Raw genomic sequence first — 8,641 nt, 5'->3', positions numbered from 1 at the left:
ACAGCTTATCCCATAACGCTGATCTAAAAAAAAAAAAAAAATTTCTCCAAAACTGTCTCCCTTGACATTGACGATACCAGAATAGCAGGGCTTTAACTTTCTCTCTTCCTTCTGTCCTATCCTCTTTCGGTCGGCAAGGCTCTTGCTTGTAATATGGTAGTCCTATTTTAGGCGGGGCCCGCCCCTTAGCTTGGGCGCCGGAACGCGATATTCCGTCTGCGTCATAGTTGGTTCGATTGATCGACCGACGCTGGTCCGTTAAATTGCTTTTTTCTTTCAAGCTCATCCCAGCAAAAAGTAACAGGATAGGAAACAAACAAAGTTTGAATGTCTTCTTGTGTCGTTCGTCATCACTAAGCAGGTCATCAGAAAGGTTGTAAGAACGCAACTGGAGAAGCTAAAGCAGACGATTGAGAGCCAAAAGCAGTAGATAGTCGGTGAGTTCGTGGCCTGAGAAGTAAGACTTCTAGAGGATTTCTTTCAATTCCTTTTTTCCTTAAATATTTCCTTGTTATTAAAACGTAGTTATATTTTTAATCTTTCTTTTTCCGTTGTTCCCTTTACTTTCGTAGAGGTGGTTACAAAGTATGTAACGTGTAACGTATGAGTCTATCAATATGCTGCAACAAATATGTGTGTTAACATTACCAAAATAATCATCTATCCCAAGACCACACACTCCCATCGTTATTAAGTATAAAGAATTATTTATCGATTACTTTGAGACTTCTTTGAAACTCTCACCCAAACATACCACCTACCCACTGATTAATTCCAGTGATAAGTTGAACCCCCTCTTCTTTTTTTAGTTGACTAGTAAACATTAATGAAAGATAATGGAAATATGCATATCCCTGTTGATATATGTTCCATATACCTCTTTCATTACCCGTTAGCCAGCGTTTAAAATTTAGCCCTTTACCCACCCTTTATAGCAAAACCCCAGGGGACTAAGGTTTTTTTCACCAAAAACATCGGGGTACCAGAACATGGCCAATGCATATGCATGCATTGGCATGCATGCATGCATTTGCATCGCATGCAATGCATGATGTCGTCCAAATTTACCCTTTTTCATCTTTCAACACTTGTTTTATAGAGGTTCTCTGCCAAACAGCATCCTCTTTCACTTTTAAACCATACGAATAGGGGCCATACCAGGGTTCCTGCCGCTGACATTGTTAAACCATTTTTAGCCTATTAGTGGGGTAGGTCTATAATTGGTTTCAATTAACAACGAATTGCGGAGTAAAGGCACCTTTTCACAACTTTTACCAAACATTGTTTTAATAGTTCTTCGCCAAAAGCATTTCGCTACTTAAACCATACGATTTAGGGCCATACCAGGTTCCTTGCGCAGACATTCTATAAAACCATTTTTGCCTGAATCAGGATGATAATAGCGCGGACTATATTTGGTTAGTAACAACATTTGCAATGCATAGCTATTCTGCCATTCTATGTAGCTTGCAAACCAGTATGCCTACACTTATAGATCAGGTTATGGCCCGATTTTTGGTAACAAAAACCTTAGTCCCGGTCGCGGGTATGCTACATACAGGATGGGTAAAGTCAGCTAACAGAGTTTTAAACCTCGGCTAACGTTATGAAAGAGGTAAATGAACATATGAAGGATAGAGGCTGTTGTTGTGGTATCTTGTCTTGTATTATTTATGTTGATGTTATATTATATGGTTTCTAGTCTTGGTGGTCGTTGTATTAGTGTGTGTTGTTTGTTTTACTCTCGTTGTGTATTTTATGTTGTGCGAGAGGATTGTGGGTACGAGCTTGTTGTTGTTGTTGGTTTGTTGTTTTTTTTGGAATTATTAGTTTGCTGTTCTCTTATCTGGTTGGTATTACCTACTGATTGTAAAATCCGTTGGAGATGTTACTTTATAGTTTATATTTCTCTTTTCTTAACCGCCCAGAGCTGAGAGGGGTGGTACACAGGTTGTTGTATGAATGTTAGAGATGATTATAATAACTGTGGCAATGTTTTTATGTCGTTGCACTATCAACTAGTGTGACACTAAATAGGTGCGTGCTTGTTTACGTTTGGTTTGGGTGGTTGGTTTGGGGGTGGGTTTGGTTGTGTGTTTGTGTGTGGTTGTTGTTGTACGTTTTGTGTGGGTGTGGTGGTGGTGTTGGTTTGTTTTTGGGGAACCACTTGAAAATCTTGACAGGCTGTAATGTCACTCTTCAACGCCGCAAGCTATGAGGGGTACACAGTGTGTTGTAAAGGGAAAATAATGTAAAAAAAACAATAAGAAGATAGAAGAAGAGTTGTGTTATGTGGCCTATTATAGACGTGGGGTTTTGGAGCATTATTTTGTCGAGCTAGCACTAGCAAGTGTTGTTTGTTTCTTGAAAGAATAAGTATAAAGTAGTATGACATTGGGATACGATGCCAGCGGAAGAGTTATAGGAAAGTAAGAGTGGTAAGTTTCTAGTTCACCTAAAGGCAGAAGCGGCTTTAGTCCTGGGGTCCCGTCCCCTTACAAAATTTACAAACTTAGTGAGAAAAGCGGTCAACGCCCAAGGGACATAGCCCACCCTGGTACACCGTACGGTGGATTCTATAGCGTGAGTCAGCAGTTGAAAGAGGATTTGGAAGGGTCCTAAACCACGCGTTTTACAATGGTCAACTCGAAATAGACACCGAGTCATCTGAACTTTTCCATAACTAGCCTAAGGTGAACATACTCAGTTTAGTTCTTTCTGTACGACTTAGACATTTTAATACACTCATGTACCCAGCTTGCCTTCGATATTCTTCTTTTTTGTTGTGTAGTAAGACTTTTTTTTTGTTGGCACTAAAAACTCATCCAAGGAGATTTTAATTATACTAATTTGTGTGATCAGCTGTCTCGATGTGGAATCCATGTAGGTCGATTTTCAGACCACGCTAATTCGGTTTGTCGATGTGTGCGGTGGTCATGACCAAAGGGAGATGTGCAATATGGTGCCGGGTACTAGTCACCGACTAGTGTTAAGAGAAGGATAGGGAGACAAAAGACGCACTAGTCGGTAACATCTTGAAGAAGGGGAGAGACGATGAATCTAGAGGAGCTTTGTAACACACACACATTCTGGTTTTTAAGGTCGGGCCACACTTAGGGTCAAACGGTAAGAATAGTAGTAAGTTACTCGCAAGGTAACCTGGACTGTGTAAGACGATGATAATTGAGACATCCACGCGTAGTCACCGTACCTCCACTTATTTCTGTTATTAAGCTTTGTCGTTTTCCGAAAAAACTAACTTAACGAAACCCCAAACACAAAGTTTATAGAAAGCGAATTTTTTTTTAGGCAGAAAATCTTCCGCGTATTAGACGCAAAATAACTATAGACACATTACTGAACAGTTGAATATGAAGAGCCAAATGCATATGGCACACCCATACCTGCAGAGTGTCCGGGTAGTCTTAATGAGGAATAAGATCCAGAACTTTAGAATCAATAACCTTCGTTTGAGTGGAGAGTTTTTGTAAGCGCAACAAACTGAAAAGCTTTTTTGGTGCCTGTACTTTTGAGCGATTACGATAACAATACCTCAGCCAACTGCACGCACTGCAAAGATATAAAATAACAGGCGCATGCTTGACGATTTGTAAGAAATACTGTGAAAGAACAATGTAGTCTAGACATGTATATCAGTAAGTATAATTAGTAAACAAGATACTTTAAACAAGGAGCTAATGTACAAAATTTTATTCAACATGTTATACAGATGACGAGAACTGTCCTGAATGTGATGACATACTAGAGGAGTTGGAACACATAGATGGAGATGCAGACCAATATGGTAAGTAACAAAAGTCGGATAATCAACGCGAGGGTACAAGATCAAGATTTTGTGTGGTCAAATCAAATTGAACCTCGAGTTTTCTACTATGGCCCCATCCAAAGAAGAGATTTTTATTTTTTAAAGATCCTGAAAGAAAATTCCAAATCTATACTAGTCATGCTTCATGAAAACAATCGTACACTGTCTTTTGATAATACTTTTCCCTTTGCAAGATGCTCTCATTGCTGTCAGCCCTAATCTACCTAGATCTACTTCTGTTCGTCTTTACTTACAGGAATCGACATGGTGAAAATTTCGGACACGGAAGCTGCAGCAAAGTACAACATCATCAATCTACCATCTTTGGTGTACTTTAGAAAACAGGTCCCTCTTCTGTATGACGGTAAGTTTCAGTAATATCATACTAAAGTAGAGATCGAGATACATAAGAATGAATACATCAAACATAACTGTCATCACTCAAAGGTTCAAGTATCTAAGTACAAAAACATATGTACCTCTTAAAGACTTTTACCAAACGTTAACAAAATCAAACAAATAACAAAGCTAACAGCAAATAATTAAATCGAATTTCAGGAGATCTGTTTGACGAAGAGAAAATCCTGACATGGTTGACGTCTCAAGATGTGTTCGAAATCAAGAACGAAATTGAAGAAGTCAATAGAAGAATGTTGGACAAGCTGCTGGAAGAAAATGAATTTGTCACCGTGTTTTTCTGTAAGACATTTTTCCTTAAATTTATCAGTTGAAATTTGACCACTCGACCACTAGAATTTGCCATTAAATTTCAAGTATGTCTGTAGAGGAAAATTAAATAAATGCACAAAGGCAAACCTACAAAACTTGATTAGGATTATGTTCAACTTTGTTGAAAAATATAGCTGTAACTGAAAATATGGATAGGTGTACGAGAAATTTAAATATCAAATGGTAGACACCCCAAGCTACCTCGTTTAAATAACACACCGAAATTCCTAACCTAAAACATGATTCAATTTATTAAATTCTAGACGAAACAGACCACAAAGATTCGGTCAAAGTGTTGGAGAGATTGGAGAAAATCGACGGAGAAACTGATAACATGGACATTACGTTTGTTAAGATGGCCGACCCCAGATATGCGAGAAAATGGGGTGTGACAAAACTTCCAGCAGTTGTGTACTTCAGACATCGCTTCCCCAGTATTTATAGAGGTAAGTATACTTAAAAAATGTACGAAGAGATGTTGAGATGCTTAGTAGAAAAAATTAGAATTCCTATAGATTCTTTACATTAAATTTTCTCAAGTCTTGTAATTCAATAAAAAGTTTGCTGTTTTCAATTATTTCTTTATTCACCTCATCCACTATCCACCTAAAGTAATAGTAGCAATGTTCAGTCCAAATGGAACTCATTGAATATGATAAAATGCAAACGGGATTCACTAATTTTTACAAATTTTCAGGAGATCTAAGTGAAGAGGAAGAAGTTCTACAATGGCTGATCACTCAGAAAACAGAGGATAGAATAGAATTGATCACACGAGTCATGCTGGAAACGATGGTAGAGGAAACACAGTACTTGGCTGTGTACTTTTGTAAGTCCACCAAACATTTTACTATGTACCTATGTACTCTTCGACTAGTGTTTTAATCATTTAATTTAAAACCTACTCAAAAATCACGTTTTTTTTTTAGAATATTTTTTTTTCTTCTTATACGTTCGTTCACCCATTACTCACATAATTTACAATTCAGCATTCTTTCTTGATTTGACTCATACAAAATCCGATCAATACCTTTTCAATCATACTGACCACAGATAAACTCAACTGTAACATTTGCGACCAAATCCTGGAAGGTTTAGAGAAAGTTGACGACGAGTGCGATATCTATGGCATCCACATGGTCAAGATACAGGACCCGCAACTGGCGAAAAGATATTCCATTAAAACATTCCCTGCCCTGGTCTATTTCCGAAACGGAAATCCACTTATCTTTGAAGGTGAGAATAAAATATTGAAAGGCACCTACATAGGTACATATATATCAACAAAAGCATTTTCTCTTATACCCTTTTGTTTCTCTGAAAAACATCCTGGTGCCTTCCAAACAGAACTAGGTTCTTATTTCAATTTATACCACAAATGATGGTTTTGTTGATTTAAATTTTAATATTAAGAAGTTTAGTTACCTGCTACTAAATATTGTTCATAGAGTAACAGTCCAAATTACTCCATATGTTTGTCTTCATTAGAAGAGTAATATTACTTCTATTGAACTTCTAGAATACGTACGTATAGTTAAACTTAGTGTCGATTCAATTCCATTCAAAGCATCCCGGTATTAATATTTACCCTGATGATGAGCCTAATGAAATTTGAATTTTGTTGAGATACAAATTTCAATATTTAACCTTAATTGCCATATTGTTTCTATGAAATATAGCTTTAATTTAGATATCAACGTGTTGATAATTGTGTACAGAAAAATAAAAATATTCATTGACAACAATGAAAATATAATAGTAACCTTTCCGTTGTTTTCTTTCTATTGCAGAATATATTAAATGTGAATTGCAATGACGATACAAATTAAATCCCTACGGCAACAAGATCTCAAGTTGCTTCAATGGCTAAACACAAAAAGACATTCCAAAACAAACTTGTAAAATTTGGCATTGTTTTATTATTTTTCCATATAAATATAATAATGTTTTCATAAATAAATTACTGTAGGTAATAGGGATAGGTAAGTATAGTAAAAATAAATGAGAGAGAAAAAAAAAATAGTCTATTCGTATGTATAAAAGTAAAATGAAAAAACTTCTAAAGGAGAAATAAGAAACATGTTATATACAGCTCAAGAAAATATATTGTTAAATTTTTGTCAATTTAATAAAAATGCTAACTTATAAAAATTTAAAACAAAAAAGTAAAATAGGACCAAAATCACAATATAAATAATTTATCAAAACAATAGGGACTTTATAAAAGTTGACTTATTCGTGACCAAAGAGATAAATTGAAATTCCAATGGGGTTTCTTAAATCAAGGAACATCTTATAAGGGGGTTTACATTAGTTCGACTCGGTGGGCAAAGATTGATGAGCTTTTTTCATTAATGTAAAATACTTGTGATTCAATGTTAAAAGGTTATTGTGGAAATTTTGTTAGTTCTAAAAGCAAATGGGTATTAAAGGGGAAATGGCAAAAACAAGCAATGATTTTCTGGTTCTCCTGTTAATATCTGGTGCAACGCTCAAGTTGATGAGTGAAATGCGATTTATTTTAGGAACAGGCAGTGCCTAAATGAGATCTTACGTTGGACAAAATAGAGGTATAAATAACAGAGAATTGCTTTCTCTTTTGTTAAGGACAATTTGTATTCTATTTGTTTGTTTGTTTGTGTTTTTAATTGGTTTCCAAATACGGCGAAAATCTAGTCAACGAGCTTCTTTACAAATCTAAAATAAAGACATAAAATAGTAATTATGTATTTAATCTAACACAATAGAAAAAAAGACAAGATAGAAAATGCAAGATAGAGGAATGTATGTACAAGGTAGTATATAAAACTAACTATAATCTAGAGAAGATGCAATATAATAGTAAATGTAAGTGAGGAAGTCATGGGAACATCCTGTCTAATCACTACAATCAGGGGCTTGATACATAAAACTTACAAAACCCCAACAACCAACCATTCTGTCACTTGAGTTTAAATGTTAACCAAGCATCTCACAGATGACAAAGGTGGTTGTAATGACGAGTAAGTTTTATGGAGCAAGCTCTTGATCTGGCAAGTTTTCTGTCTAAACTCTAAGTTGGGTTATGGGGTTAGTATGGCCACTAGGGAATAAAGGAAATAAGGTTAGTAACAACCATGAAAACAAATTATGTTAGAAAGAAAGGAGAGAAATGAACAAGTAACTATTGTGCTTTTGACTAAGCAATCATTTTGAACTTCAAATCGTACTGAACACAAGAAAGCTAATCAAAGTTCATGTATCATGTTATTTTGCTTCATCCGATAAATCAGTGTTCTACTTCAGTGTGCAATCTAGGCCGCAATCCACATGTAGGCACACCGTAACACAGGTTTACACATAATCCACATTCACTACCCCCATTCTAAAACTCAGGACTGCCAGAGCTCTATTAGGCAGCAGAACTGCTCGGTGGACAATAGAAGACAAAGAAGTTCCATACCTACTTAATATGACAAAAAACTTACCATTTTCTATTGAAACTTTGAACACACGAATCTTTTCATCTCGTATTGAACCGAAAAACTTTTTCAGTGCTTCGTTCGCTGAAAATCAAAATCATAGGAAAGTGTGAAGACGGAGTTCAGAAATTGGACATTGGTTTGAACTTTGGAGCCATGAAGGTAAGCATATGTGTAAGCTATTGACAAAAATGAGGATCCTTGTAAATTAATGAGTACTTAAACAATACGTTCGATGGATAAGTACCTACTGCAAAATGCTATTACATAGGTACATATGCGTTCTCCTAAACCTAAATCTTCCTGAGTTCAAACAACTGATTTCCTAAATACGACGAAGCAAAAGTAAAAATAATAACTCATCGCTATGTAACGGATATGAAACATTTTCAATTTATTTTGATTATTACGAAAGTAAACATAATAGTCCAATAATAGTTAATTTCTACGAATAATATAATTTGGATCCGTACATACAAGTGTACAGGCGTACAAAGAGTCCCTAAGTAGAGTACCTATTTTTTTTTTTTTTCAATGAATAGAATTTATGTATATGTTTATTTAACATAAAAACGTGCTGCTCACAATATCGAGTATGTTTTTTTTTTCAGGGCATCATTATTTG

At 35.6% G+C, this 8,641-nt stretch overlaps 1 protein-coding gene across 1 annotated transcript in view; it reads right to left on the bottom strand.

Moving 5' to 3' along the window:
• The window catches only part of LOC113472615 (twinfilin-like), a gene marked incomplete in the record, with an annotated part of 10,870 nt that extends 2,758 nt beyond the window's left edge, over positions 1-8,112 (bottom strand). The window contains 1 exon segment of the mRNA XM_026832409.1: positions 8,023-8,112.
• Positions 8,113-8,641: the final 529 nt, after the last annotated feature.

The sequence above is a fragment of the Diaphorina citri genome, unplaced genomic scaffold (genome assembly GCF_000475195.1).
Source record: "Diaphorina citri unplaced genomic scaffold, Diaci psyllid genome assembly version 1.1 scaffold6482, whole genome shotgun sequence".
NCBI classification, from domain to species: domain Eukaryota; kingdom Metazoa; phylum Arthropoda; class Insecta; order Hemiptera; family Psyllidae; genus Diaphorina; species Diaphorina citri.
The sequence above is the reverse complement of the archived record's forward strand: the minus strand, read 5'-3'. Positions and strand labels throughout refer to the sequence as shown.